We start from the raw sequence: 14,535 nt of genomic DNA, 5'->3' as shown, positions 1-14,535 counted from the left end.
ACAAACTCAGGCTTCCATAACACAGCACAACAGAAGAAATCACCACATATCATCAGCACCTCATAACTCAGCACAGCATTGAAGTTATCACCACACAAACTCAAGCTAACGTGACACAGCACAGCACAGGAATTATCACCGCACAAACTCGTCCTCCCACACCACTACACACCAAGGGCATTAACTGAAGAGCCCTTTAACTCTGGCATCTAGCATTTTTGTGCTTATATATTTCGTTCCGGCTGTTTCCAGATTATATTATTCAGTTTTGGACCGATGTTTGAAACTGAATACATTCATCATAGTCTTTACCCTTCACTGCGAGAGGATTCCCCAAAGCTTAGTAACATAGCCACTGAGGTAGCATTTTATTCAAGCTAAAACACGAGGATTTCGATCAGATGAGAGACGTCGTAAAACATAACGATTATAAAAGATTTCAGTTAACTCCTCTTCTTATAACGATACAATTACATTTCTTTTTTGCAGTTTTCTGCTGACGATTTGTTGCCACTGAGAGAAATCGTATCAGTGAATGAGTTATTAAATATTTTGCCTCTTTACCTCCCCTTCTTCCCGTAGGGGCTAAGATACGAGTAAATGTGTGTGTGTGGATGAGTATTTTGGCGTGTTGTCCTGTCTTGGCCACCCCGCGTTAGAGGGGAAACAGCCTAGGTATATAGATAGATAGACTCTGTTTGCATCAGCAATATGGGGAAAGCTGTGTATATCATTTATCTCAGTTGTTATCATCCATCACAACACTGCCGCTGTGTGCACCAGAGATGCCGTGAATTCTCCACACTAGCTGTGACGTCATTATTCCACACGTTCTCGTTTAGTCACCAGGATGACAGAAAATGTGTTGTTGGTACAACTCTGGGATGGCCCGACCGCAGAGGGGTGGGTTGGTCAAAAATGGAGAGTGGAGACTTTTTTTTTTTTACATAAAAGGAGAGGTCTCCAGGAGGACAAAATATTTTTTTTACATACGTTTTTCTTTAGAGAGAGAGAGAGAGAGAAGACAAAACACAAAATACTCTAATTTCCTTCCTGTCATGGGAATAATCTGCCAAAATCAAGTACCATACGGTAATAAATCAAGGTGACTGGACCTGGACCCCCTGTCTCCAGTAAATAAATTACTTTCCAGGAAATACTGTGTCTGTTACAATAAAAATTACCTTCTCATAAACTAGGTTTGTTTATATCTATTTATTTGGTCAAACCGTAACGCCAAACGGATTAAGTTGGTCAAAATTGTCGTTATCCCCCCCCATCACATACTTCTGGTACAACTAACATAAAATTTGCTATACTGTGATTACTGGTAGAGAGGGTGTTATTAGTGAGGGCAGACCTATTATGATTTAAGTGTAAGGACGTCAAACGATTAAGATTGTTAATAATTCAGCAAATCCTTATTAATAACCAACTAAGAGACAAGTAAGTTTATCCACATCCAAGTTTTCTAGCTGATCAACTGTACGCGAATCACAACATTGTTTCGGTTGTTCTTTACTGTTAGCTACTAAGTAAGTGTGGACTTCTAATGGTTGGTATATACCGTGTAAATAATTGTTAAATAATTTATATTTTCAGTAAGAAGTAATGATATCGCCAGGTGGGTGCAGGTAAACTGTTCCATGGCGTATTCTTCCTTGTTATAAATGACAGTATTATAGACAAACGCTACATATTCATTAGTTTAATAGCGAGCGGTTTGAATAACAATACCGGTACATATTAATTCCTTCCATCCATGATAAATCCCCCTTATTTATAAAAAATGACGAACGAGTAGTGTGGAAAAAAAAGTTCTACACTACTATACCTGTAGTGTTGAAAGACGTCCGCGGGTCCACTCGTCGTTCATTTCTTTTTTCACATTAGCAGACGATATTGCACAAAACGGTAAAACTGGTGTGCACCCTCTCCCACGGTTAGACGGTGAGTGACGTGATTCGTAGTTTAACTGGTGTTCATTTACTGCCGGAGTGAGAGAATGGCCAGAGAAGCCACGTACTAAGTAATGTTTGTATGTTTTATTATATTTTGACTCTACTGAAACCTTCCCATAACTTCTTCAGTACGATGGCTTCCTTTTATGCTATTCTTGCTACAGTCATGTGATTTTATTTACCTGAGGAAAGACTTACTGACCATGAAAGTATTGTTGTGGTTTTCATTTACTCGTTCACTAAAAAAATGAGTGTCTTTCGCAGCTGAATACAATCGTCTTGCAGGTGTAAGATTATGTCAAGGAAATAAGTCATGTAACTCAAGGGACTGAAAGGAAATATCTTTGAATAATGTTATAATTATCGTATCCCTTTAGGTCTGCTGGTCACACATCAAAGCCTCCACTACGATTACGTCATATTTGTAGTAATCCTGCAATCAGTGCTGTAGGCCCTGGAAAAAAAAAAACGCGGCTATGGTTCATCAGACATTAGTTTAATTCTTTATTTTCCTTGTTTTATACTCACAGACTTACCACACCCTTTGACAGTAGCTGCCTAACATTGGCCAACCGGTACATTATGATGATGATGATCATGATCATGATGATTACCATCGTAAAATTGGTATGAGCTTCATTCCTTAAAATCGTCACACAGACACTTGTACTGTATTCCATATTATATTGTATTCCATAGTTTATTTTATTATCATGCGGTTAAGGAAGGAGAAAGAGACAAAAGAAAAAAAAGGGGCGAAAGACAAAGAAATGTAGCAAAAGTGATGTGTTGAACAATAGAAATGAAATAAGAAATTACAAAAAGAAAAGTGAGGGGACGATAATAAAACAAGAGGCCAGAGAAAAGAAGGACAAGAATGAAACAAAACTTCAAATGAAGAAAGGAGGAAAGACAAAACAAAATAAATTTAGTGTAATGTATATAGTAAAATTGAAAAATTAAAGAGAATTAATAAAATGACTATCAAAGAATTAGCGATGGAAAGCAGAAAGCAAAAATGACAAGGGGATGAAAGGAATATAAAGAGGAGAAAGGAATGACGAGTTGAAAGCAGAAAGAAACAGGAGAAAGGAGAGAACAAAAGAAAGGAAAACGAGATAATAGAATATAAAAAGAAAATGTAGAAAGGGAAATAAAAACGATATAAATAAAGGAACCGTCGACGGCAGGGTCGAACTCGGGACACCCTTATCAGAGTCCCAGGCCGCTCCACCTTACTTCACCTCGGCTCCTGTGTGTCGTGCTGTTGTATCGCGGTAATATAGTGAAGACAGGAAGTGGAGAGAGAAAGACAATGGGAATAAAGAGGAAAAGGAGAAAATAATAAGGCAAAAAAGCAGGAAAGAATGGAAAGGAAATTGGGAGGAGGAAAAAGAGCTGAAACGACAAAAATGAAGGAGAAAGAAAATGGAAAATGTAGAAAGAAGGAAGAAAAGGAGGATGAAATGAAAGGAAGCGTGAAATAAAGGAGAAGGAAAGGATCAATCGGAGAGGGAATGAAAATAAGGTATAAATGGTAAATGTTAAATCGGTACACCTATAGTAAAGTCCAAGGCCGTTACACTTTATCTCGCCTCCTACCTCTCGTGTTCCTTGTAATGCTGTAATATAGTGATGATTTTGATGTAATACATTTGACTTCGGTGGTGGTAATGATGATAATGATGATTAAGGCAGTGTTGGTGGTGGTGGTATTGGTGAAGATAATTGAGGTGAATTTTGATGATGGTAATGATAGTTGTATAAATGATGATGATGATGATGATGTTTGTAATGGTGGAAAATGGAGTTCTTTTGTTGTTGCTGGTGGTGGTGGTGATCGTGGTGGTGGTCGTAATGATAATGATGATATACAGTAAGTCATAATTTATGGTAATAACGTTACTTTATCTCACTTCCTGCAGTTCTTGTAGCTTCTGATGTATTATTATGAAGAAAGGAAGTAGGAAGGAAAAGAAAGAAATTTAAAAAATGAAATTAGAAAGAGAAAACAGAAAAAAAATTAATGGATTCAGAAGGCAAATTAAAAACCAGAAGAAGAAGAATGAGAAAGAATGGGAGACATAGAGGACACAGGAAAAAGGGAATGACTATAAAAAACTGATAGGGGAAGGAAAAAATATATGAAGGACATGAGCACGAAAACAAAGGATAGAAAAGGAGATGGACGAAGGAAATAAAAACAAGAGACAAAGGAGACTAAAAGGAAAAACTAAGGACAAGAGAATGAAAAATAAAGGGTATGAGGAACAGGAGTAACAAGGAACCCTGACTGAGCTGAGGTTCTGATTCCAAACGCCTTTATTAGAATCCCAGGACGGTCCCTCAACATCACTCCTACTTCTCTTGTTGCTTTGTTACTGGAATATAGTGAAAAAAAATGACTGCAGAAAGAAAGAATAATATGAAGTAAGAAAAGAGAAAAAAGAATGAAAAAAAGAACCCGAAACGACAATGAATGGAAATGAAAAAGGAAAATGGAAAAAGGAAAGGACATGACAAGTGGAAGAAAGAGGAAATTGATTGTAAACTTAGAAAAGTGGAAAAAAAAAGAACGGGAATGAAGCATCACGTGAAATAAAAGGGAGGGAAAGAAAGAAAAGATAGGAAACAAAGAAAATGAAGCATAAATAGTAAGGTGTTAACTCGGTTCACCTGTACTAGAGTCCCAGGCCACTCCATCTTACTTCATCTCGCCTCCTACCTCCACTGTAGGTTATGATACGGTAATGGAGAAGGAAAGAGGGGGAAAATTCGTAAAGGTATTCAAAAAGCAAAAGACAGAAAACGCAATGAAAAGAGAAAAGACAAATTTGCAGGAAAAAGTAGGTAAAGAAATACGAGAGGCTGGAAGGAAAGAAAACGAGCACTGTAATGACAGGAGGGGATTGAGAGAAATGAGAAGAGAAAGAAAGTGACATTGAGAAAAATTATTGGATGAATAAAAGGAAGAAGAAAAATGTGAGTAAAGAAGAGAACAGATAATGGGAGATTAAAAAGAGAAATTATAAGAAACTAGGATTAAGAGAAGATAACAAAGGCGAAATGATTAAGAAATTTGGATGGGAACGGAGAGGAAGGAAAGAATGATAGAAAAAAAAAAAAAGGAACAGAAGAAAGAAAAATTGAAGTCAAAATGAACAGTGGTTGGATGAAAAATAAAAATAAAAAGAAGCTTCTTGGGGCCAAGGGTCGAACTGAAGAAAACTTTGTTAGAATCTCCGCTCCACCTTACTTCACCTTGGCTTCTGCTTGTTTTGTTGTTTTATTGTTGTAATACTGTATAGTGAAGAGAGAGAGAGAGAGAGAGAGAGAGAGAGAGAGAGAGAGAGAGAGAGAGAGAGACCTTAAATAGGTAAAAGGGAGTTGGTATTGAGGAGGTAAACTTAATCTTTCGTGCCTAATAACTACTGTACCTGTATAAAGGTATAGGAAGAAAAAGAGATATAGAAGTACACAGATTAATACATAAAGAAATAATCTATCAGTCTACCTATAATCATACGCCATGATCCAGTAAAGGATAGTAGTTTGTCTTTGAGTTATACTGTACTGTAGTTGTTTTTCTGGAAGGGGCGATAACCCTCAGCGAACTCACTTGTTGACACTTAAGGAGCATGTATGGGTTGGTTATATGGTTACCACTCAGTGTAATAAATGGTTTCCTTGCATGCAGGAAACTATTTGGCTTGTCTGTCAATATAAGCCACCTGAAAATGAAAGATGTGTAAATAACAGAGTGTGACTGGAGAGATGAAAGGAATATGAAGACAGGAGGGCAGACATAGTAAAAAATGATAAATGTGAAGGGAGAAGTAAGCCACACAACATCAAATGAGTGGATGAGGGTCGCCACGACCTACCACAATTATAGAAATAAACTGATATATAATAGCAGGTAGGACAGTGCTCCGTTGATTGAACCACGACCGCCCAACGTCCAGCTGGGAGTCGACCTATCTCGGTCTTCGCCTCCTGCTCACCACTTCTCCAACTTGTCTCTTATTATGCCTTATCCTACCATACTCTTTCTTTTGTTATCCACTCTTTATTATACTTCCTGCAGCATACTTTGTTGTACAGTCTCTTATTATGATTCATATATTTTAAATCATACTCTTTACAATACATTTGCTTATGATACTCTCTTTATATATGTTTGCCATTCTTTATCATACTACCTGCGTTATACCTGCTCTCTCTTACACTATATCGTTCTCTGTGTTATATTCTCTCTATGTCACTTTCTTCACAGATCTAGTATCCTGTTCCAGCTGCCGCCAAACGATTGTATTCAGTTCAGAGTGAGTCATGGCAGCCTGAGAATCAACGTACATTTTGCTGAGTTGGCTTGGGGAACATACTAATGACACGAGTATAGAAGAGAGAGAGAGAGAGAGAGAGAGAGAGAGAGAGAGAGAGAGAGAGGATGAACCTCAGCTGATGGCATGAACTCGGTACACCTGTAGTAGAGTCCCAGGCCGCTCCATCATGCTTCATCTCGCCTCCTACCTCTCCTGTAGCTTGTGATGCTGGAAGGTAATGGAAAAATACAGGAAGAAGCTGAAAGAATGAACCAGGAAAAGAAAGAAGATGAATGAAGAAATGGAAAGAAAGAAAAGATACTAAAAAAAATAAGCGGATGAATACTAAGAAGAGGAAATGTGAGTAAAGATGAGGAGAGATAATAGGATATTGAAAAGAGATATTGCAAGAAACTGGGTTGATAAGAAGATAATCATGGCGAAATAATTAAGAAATGAGAAAGGAGAAAGAGAGAAAAGAAGAAAGAACGAACCAAAGAACAGAAATGAAGATAAAGAAAATGGAAACCTAAAAAAAAAAAGGAGAAATGAGGAAAACAGAAAAAATGAAAGAAGCCAAGAACGCAGGATGGGGTCGAACTGGAAAACCTTTGTTAGAATCTTAGGCCGCTCTACCTTACTTCACCTTGGCTCCTACTTGTCTTGTTGCTTTATTGCTGTAATATTATGAAGAAAGGAGAGAGAGAGAGAGAGAGAGAGAGAGAGAGAGAGAGGAACACGAAAGAAAGTAAAGAACTGAGGGGGAAAAAATAAAATCAATAGGAGAAAGGAAAGACAAGGGAAAGAACTGAGAAAGGATAGCAAGAAACTAAAATCGAGAATAAAAATATATGACTTGAATTAATGAGGAGATAAAGAACAGCATAAAGACGTTTACTAAAGACTAAAGGGTCAAGGTGTTAAGTGGGTACAGGTGTAGTAGAGTGGCAGGCCGCTCCACCCTGCTACATCACGCCTCCTACTCTTTATGGTGATGCTGAGTATGATGGTACTGATGAGGGTGATGCAGGTCAGTTCTGATGATAACCCAACTTCATCACGCCTCCTACATCTCTTATGGCTTGTGAGACAATACAGGAGTACGTAGCAGCACACAGCAAGTACAGATAACAGGAAGCCTATTGACCCATAACAAGGTTATCTGTTAGGGAAGCAACTGATTCTAAAGATTAAACCAACTTGTATTAGAGTGGGAGAGAAGAGACGAAGGCTCTTCTCTGCCCACCACACCCTCCGGATAAGGCAAGGGAAAATAAAAAAAAATGACACGATTGATGAGGAGAATAATCCTGAAAATTTGTAGAGGTAAACAAAAAATAACAGTAAATCCTATCGTGTTTACAATCTCTAGTCTATAATTACTCTTCAAATAATATATAAAATCGCAAAATGCTTTCATATTTAAGTACAGTTAAGTCTTATTTGGTATTGATCTGGATATGATTGAAAGCGTTTTGATAAATATTCTGAGTTGGTTTGACCACGTGGAGATGATGGACAATGGGAAACTGACTAGAAAAGTGTATGTGACTGAGGTGGAGGGGGAGAGCGGGAAAGGAAGACTAAGGATATGATGAAGGGATGGAATGGAATGATGTGTGAGAGTACGGGGAGTGTGTTTTGCAGAAGGGCAGCCATATGAGAGAGAAAACAGGGCAACATGGAGGCGATTTTTTTGTGGACACTCCTTAAGGGATTAATGTGTCTGGCATAAGACATAGATGAGAGGCGGTGTCTTTTGTTGGGGTTAAGTTACATGGACCCCCACGGGAAGTGAGTTTTCGTGACGTAATGAAACGCTTAAAAAGGGGGCTGCCACAGCCATATTTTATCTACAAAATGGCATAAAAACCCTTTGTAGTGGTCCAAAGCATCACCACACAATACACAATTCAGTATATTTGTTTACAGGGTATTTTGAGATGACTGAATAACAAATTTTTCGAAATTATGCCAATTTACACGTTAAGCTAGTGTATTTTGTGATGGTATAATTTTGTAGTGACGTTAGTCATTTTGATAAAGGACCATTCAACTCTCTGCAGTTTGTGGTACCGTGACATTGTAGCGGCTTTTGTTCGTATATATAAAGGACCCTACCTCATTTTCATTTTGTGGTATTGTGATACAGTAGGGAAGAAATGGGTGATATAATGAAAGATAGGAGAATAAGAAACAAAAGGAACATCGGTGGAAAACAGGAATGAAAAATTCGGATGGAAATGCTAGGAAAGAAAAACAAGGAGAAAAGAAAAAAAATAAAAGGTACCCCCAAAACTACAGGTCGAAAGCAAGGCACTTTTGTTGGATTCTCAGGCCGCTCCACCTTGCTTCACCTTGACTCCTAGTTCTTCCGTTGCGTTACTGCTGTTACATAGCTAAAAAAAAGGGGGGGGGGGAAGAAAGTACAGTATGAGTGAGTAAAGCAGAGCAAGTAAGGAAAGAACGAAAACTGAAATTGAATAGGAAAATATAAGAAGGGAAAAAGATTAAGAAAAGAAAGACATATGTAAATAACAAGGATGAAATAAGAAAAAGATAGCAAAGGAGAAACGAAGAATGAAAACGAGACCGAAACAAGAGAAGGGTAATAAAAAATAGAGGTTCAATGTCGGGGTGAATGCTTCAACCCGATGCAGGTGTAGTCTATACTCATTTTTTTTTTTTTTTTACTGAGGCGAAGATGCACTTGACAGGTCCCAGGCCGCTCCATGTTGCTTCACCTCGCCTCCTACCTCTCTTGTAGCTTGTGATGATGCAATATAATACCCAGATCTAAGTAGCAGGTAGTGATAATGGAAGTGACAGTGATGATGATGATGATGGTTTTGTTGGTGATAATGATAAATTGATATACAGTAGATTAGGTTTGGTAACGTTAATTATTTGGATATTGATGATTATGACGATGATGATGATAATGGTGTTGTGGTGGCGGCGCAGTCGTGGTGATGGTGGTGATGTTGGTGATGTACAACAGCTTAGTACTGATGATGATAATCTTACTTCAGCTCCTTTCTCTATTGTCTGTTACCTTGTGATGCTGTTATACAGTGGACAATGAAGGAAGGACGAAAGAGAGAAAGTAAAGCAGTAAAGATGAAAGGAAATAAGAAAGGAAGGAACAGTACGAATAAGACGGGAATGAAAGGAAAAGGAAAGGAAGTTAATAAGCAAATTATCAAAGAAAGGTAGATACATAGGAGAAAGTAAAGCAAAACAAGCAATGAGAGAAAAACTAGAAAAAAGAATAGAGAAAAAGTACTTGATGCAAAATTAAGAAAGCATTTTATTTTTGTTTTCTGTCTCTTCTTTCTTCCTACAACAAGAGGATGGGAGAAGATGTCTAAGGAGTATAGGCGAAAAAGGAAAGAATAAAAGAAATCCTATAAACAAGAAAAAATAAAGGAACCGAGGCTCCTTTTGAGTCGAACTCCAGACACCTTTATTTGAGTCGCAGGCCGCTCGACCTTACTTCACCTTTGCTCCTACTTCCCTTGTTGCATTATTGCTGTAATATAGTGGAGAAAAAGAAAAGGAGAGGAAAAGGAAAGAAGAGAGGGAACAATGAAAGTAAAAATACAGAGGGAATGAAATGGCAAAGAAAGGTGAAAAAAGAGAAGAATGGGCATAAAAGTAAGAAAGGTACAATGTGATGGATAATTTGATAGAGAGAAGAAGAGGAAAACAAGAATGAAACAAAGGCGAAATACAAAAGTAATTAAAGAATGGGGGAGAGAAAGAAAATGAGGTACTAAATGGTAAAGGTGGATAATGATGATGATAATGATGATGGTGATGATGATGTGAGATGATATTCGTGATGATGAGGATGATGGTGCTGATAGTGATGATGAGGCAGGTCAGTGTTCATGAGAGTAACCTTACTTCATTTCACCTTCTACCTCTTATACCCTGTGCTCCTGTAATATAACGGAGAAAGAAAGGAGGAAAGAAGAAAAAGAAAAATGGGAATAGTGAATAAATTTGTTAATCTGGCGAGAAAGCAAAAGAAATAATTAATCAATGAAGCAAATGCCAGAGAATCAGAGATAATAAGGACAAGGCGAAAAGGACAAGAGAATGAAAACAACATAGACGAAACGATTAAAAACAAACAAGAAAGGAGAAAAGAGGAGAAAGAACGAAAAAAATGATATAATCACACACGCACACGCGCTCACACACACATACACTCTGGGACACACACAACACTAAAAATATTATACCCAGTCTCTCAAAACTAGTGTTTGTACAGAAATAGTTATATAGATCGATAGACAGATGGAAAGATGGACAAGTAAAGAGAGAAAAGAAGCGAGTTCCCGAAGACAAGACTAGAAGTCAGTACACTTATAGTGAGTCCCTGGCCGCTCCATCTTACGTCATCTCGCCTCCCACCTCTCTTGTAGCTTGTGATGCTGTAATTAATGGTTGTCGTGCTGAAGGTCAGGTGATGATGATGATGATGATAATGATTATTATAATGATGATGATTGCAACAGTGATGTTTAAGGATGAGTTTTATAATAATATCTTGTACAGTGATAGAAATGATGGTGATGGTATTGATGATAATAATGAGAACAACTGATATGAAGATATAATGATGTATATCTGAGTATAATGGTGATGATAAAGGTAATGCTGGTTAGTTCTAATGATATCCTAGTTTCATCCTACCTCTTTGGTAGCTTATGATGATGTACACAGGAGTACATAGGAAGTACAGATACAGGAGGCCTATTGGCCCATAACCAGTGTTGTACGTACTACTGGCTCAAAGTAATGGCACTATCGCTACCACTACTTGCATCATAATGTACTGTCACTTCCACTACAGCCACCTTTTTACAAAACTAGTCCACTAGCGCTACTCTAGTGGCTAGCGCTGCTTTAAAGACAAATAGATTTATTCAGATAATATTTGTGCAATAATTGTATAGCGGTACTTGGTACTGATGCTTATATCACAAAGCACATCCCTGATGCAACTTAGGGCTTTCATTTACTCAAACTTAATCAACACATTTTTTCATTCATTCATTGCCAGACGCCATGTATCCCAAACGGGGTGGTCAAGGGCTTAGAGTTAATTGTTTTACAGGGAGGGGCACTAATCCTCCACCAACCCCACTTGACACGTAGGGATGCCAACAGCATCTGGTGTTCCCAGGCGGTCCCCCATCCAAGTACTAACCAGACCCAACGTTGCTTAACTTCGCTGATCGGACGGGAAGCGGTGTACTCAACGTGGCATGGCCGTTGCCAACACATTTATTGTACATTAATTGCATTCACAAGAAATACACGCACATTAAAAAATAAATAACCCTCGTGATAATAACAAATTAGTTTCTTCATGAGCAAATTTAAATTGACCGAGTTAAATAGGCAACATATCAGGGATATATGTAACATCCACAACCGTATCCGCGTCCGTAGAGCATCCGATTTATAAACTCAACATCCGCATCTGTACCTGCTGAAAGAGGATGTTTTCCATGTTTACAGCTGTGTTAATACTTAGATTTGTCAATCTCTCTCTCTCTCTCTCTCTCTCTCTCAAGGAAAAAAAAGTATCGTTAGAAACTTTTTTGGTTATGTATGCAATTTTGTAAAGTAAGAGACAAAGAGAAAAAAAAGGAAAAAAAGAAAGAAGTGGAGAAATGAAAGCTAGGAAGAAAAGCATTAAAAGATAAGAACAGAAAGGTAAGAACATTAAAGAAAGAAAAAAAAATTGGGACAAAGTAGAAGGAATAGGAAGTATAAGCAGAGAAAAGAAGAAAATGTCAGTGACAAATGGAAAGAAGGAAAGAAATTGGACATGAAATAAAACTGAAAGAGGATGCGTTAAAAGAAAAAAAAAAAGAAAAGGAAAAGGAGGGCTACCAATTCAGGTGTGAACTCGGTACACCTGTAGTAGAGTCCCAGGCCGCTCCACCTTACTTCATCTTGCCTCCTACCTTTCCTCGGGCTTGTGATGCTAATGTAGCTAATGATGCTGGTGTTAACTGTGGTGGTGGTAATGGTGATGGTGATGTTAGTAGAGGTGAAAGTGATGGTGATTTTGATATGGGTTAATGTTGATGATGATAACTGATTTGGATGGTGGTGGTGGTGATGGTACTGATGGTGATGATGTTTAGTAGAATAGTAGTGATGATATTAACTTTTTTTCATCTAACCTCCTGCTGCCCTTGTAGCTAATTATGGAATGAGGAAGGAAACCAGTGAGGAAGACAAGAGCCTAGCAGGAAGAAGAAAGTTACTGAAGAAATGGTCAGGAAAAATTGAAAGAACTAAAAATTAGAGAGAAAAAAAAAAAGTGATAACAAACCATAGATGCAAAGAAAAAACTAAAAAGAAAATGGGATAAAAAGAGGAAACTATATATGAACAAAAATTATGCAAAGGGAAAGAAAGAATGAAAGAAAGGGAAAGAGCTTTAGAAGGGATAAAAACAAACATAGGAATTATATCGGGAAAAAGAAAGAAAAGAAAATGAGAGAGAGAGAGAGAGAGAGAGAGAGAGAGAGAGAGAGAGAGAGAGAGAGAGAGAGAGAGAGACAGGGGGGGTGACAAAGGAGCTGCTCTTGAAAGCTGGGCCAAACTCGAGACACCTTTGTTAGAATATCAGCCACGTCACCTTACTTCACCTTGGCTCCTATTTTTCTGTTTATTTTATTGTTATCATATGGACAAGAAAGTAGAAAGAAAGAAAAGAGAAAGAAAAAGGATAAGAAAAGAAATGAAAATGACAAAAATGAAGAGTAGAACGACAGAAGACATTTCAACAGAAAGGATAGAGAAAAAAAGGAAGGTTAAGAAACAGGGCAGCTGAGAAAAAGGTAGAAGCAGAGAAGAACAAGAGTAAAACAAAACATGAAATGATTGAATAAGGAGAGGAATATAAATGATAATAGTGAATATTAGGCACCATATAAACAGTAAAAATGTTATCTCAATCATCTCGCCACTTACTTCTCTTGTAGCTTGTGATGCCGTATTATAGTGGGAAAGGAAAACAAGAAAGAGAAGAAAGAACGGGAGAAAAAGAAGGAAAAAGGGGAAAAATTACAAAATGAGGTGAAGAAAGAGAGAAGTAAATGCCAAAGAATGGGCGACAGAAAGTCGAAAGCAAGAAGGGAAAGAGGATGGAAAAATAACAGAGGAGAAAGAAATGTAGAAAAAGGGAGAAAGAAAGGGAAAAAGAAAGAGAACAAAAGAAAGGAAAACAAAAAAAGAGCATAAGAAGAATAAGTAAAAAGGGCAATAAAAATATACAGTATATCGATAAAGGTCGCGTCCACCATATTGGGTCAAACTTAGGATACGTTTATCAAAGTCCCAGGCCGCTCCACTTTATTTCGCCTTGGCTCCTACGTCTCTTGTTGCATCGCTGTAATATAGTGATGAAACGAAGGAGAGAGAAAAACAGAGAAGAAAGGAAGGAGAGAGAAAGACAGGGAGAATAAAGGAGAAGGGACAACGTAACTAAACAAAAAGGGAGAAGGAATGAAAAGAAGATGGGAAGGAGAAAAAGAAAAGGAAACGACAAATGGAAAACGCTGGTAAGGGAAATTAAATGGGAAATAAAGAAAGAAGGAAAAAAGGAGGAAGAGTCTGAAGGGAAACGAGAAATAAAGGATAACGAAATGACGAAAGGGAGAGAGAAAGGAAATAAGGTATAAAAGATATAGGTGTTTGACCGGTACACTTTTAGTAAAGTCCCAGGCCGTTCCAGTTTACTTTATCTCGCCTCCTATCTCTCTTGTAGTTTGTGATGCTGTTATAGTGATAATTTAGATGTATTGTTGTTGACTGATCGTGTTGTTAATGATAATGATGGTGATGATGATGACGGTGGTGATGTTCGTGCTGGTGTTGATGATTAAAGTTATCTTTAATTATGGCAATGATAATCCTGTAAATAATGATGATGATTATTATAGTGGTGAAAAATGGAGTAGTATTATTGTTCTTGTTGTTGATGGTGGTGGTGATGGTGGTGATGGTGGTGGTGGTGGTGATGGGTCTGGCTGTAGTGATCATGATGATATACAGTAAGTTAGTATTGATGGTAAACACGTTACTTTATATAACTTCATCTATTTCTTGTAGCTCTGATGTATTATTTTGCAGAAAGGGAGTAGTAATTATAGGAAACAAATGAAAAAAAGATAGAAATAAGAAACCGCCAAATAACAGAAAAAGAAATTAATAAA

General features: G+C 37.6%; 1 non-coding gene across 1 annotated transcript; it reads right to left on the bottom strand.

Moving 5' to 3' along the window:
- Positions 1 to 11,458: 11,458 nt before the first annotated feature.
- On the bottom strand, positions 11,459 to 11,577 carry LOC145401536 (5S ribosomal RNA). The gene has a single exon (XR_013897626.1). It is a non-coding gene; the product is annotated as a 5S ribosomal RNA (ribosomal RNA).
- Between the last annotated feature and the right edge of the window lie 2,958 nt (positions 11,578 to 14,535).

This window comes from Coenobita brevimanus, chromosome 55 (assembly GCF_032717465.1).
Source record: "Coenobita brevimanus isolate Jiangsu-jjx chromosome 55, ASM3271746v2, whole genome shotgun sequence".
Taxonomy (NCBI): Eukaryota; Metazoa; Arthropoda; class Malacostraca; order Decapoda; family Coenobitidae; genus Coenobita; species Coenobita brevimanus.
The sequence above is the reverse complement of the archived record's forward strand: the minus strand, read 5'-3'. Positions and strand labels throughout refer to the sequence as shown.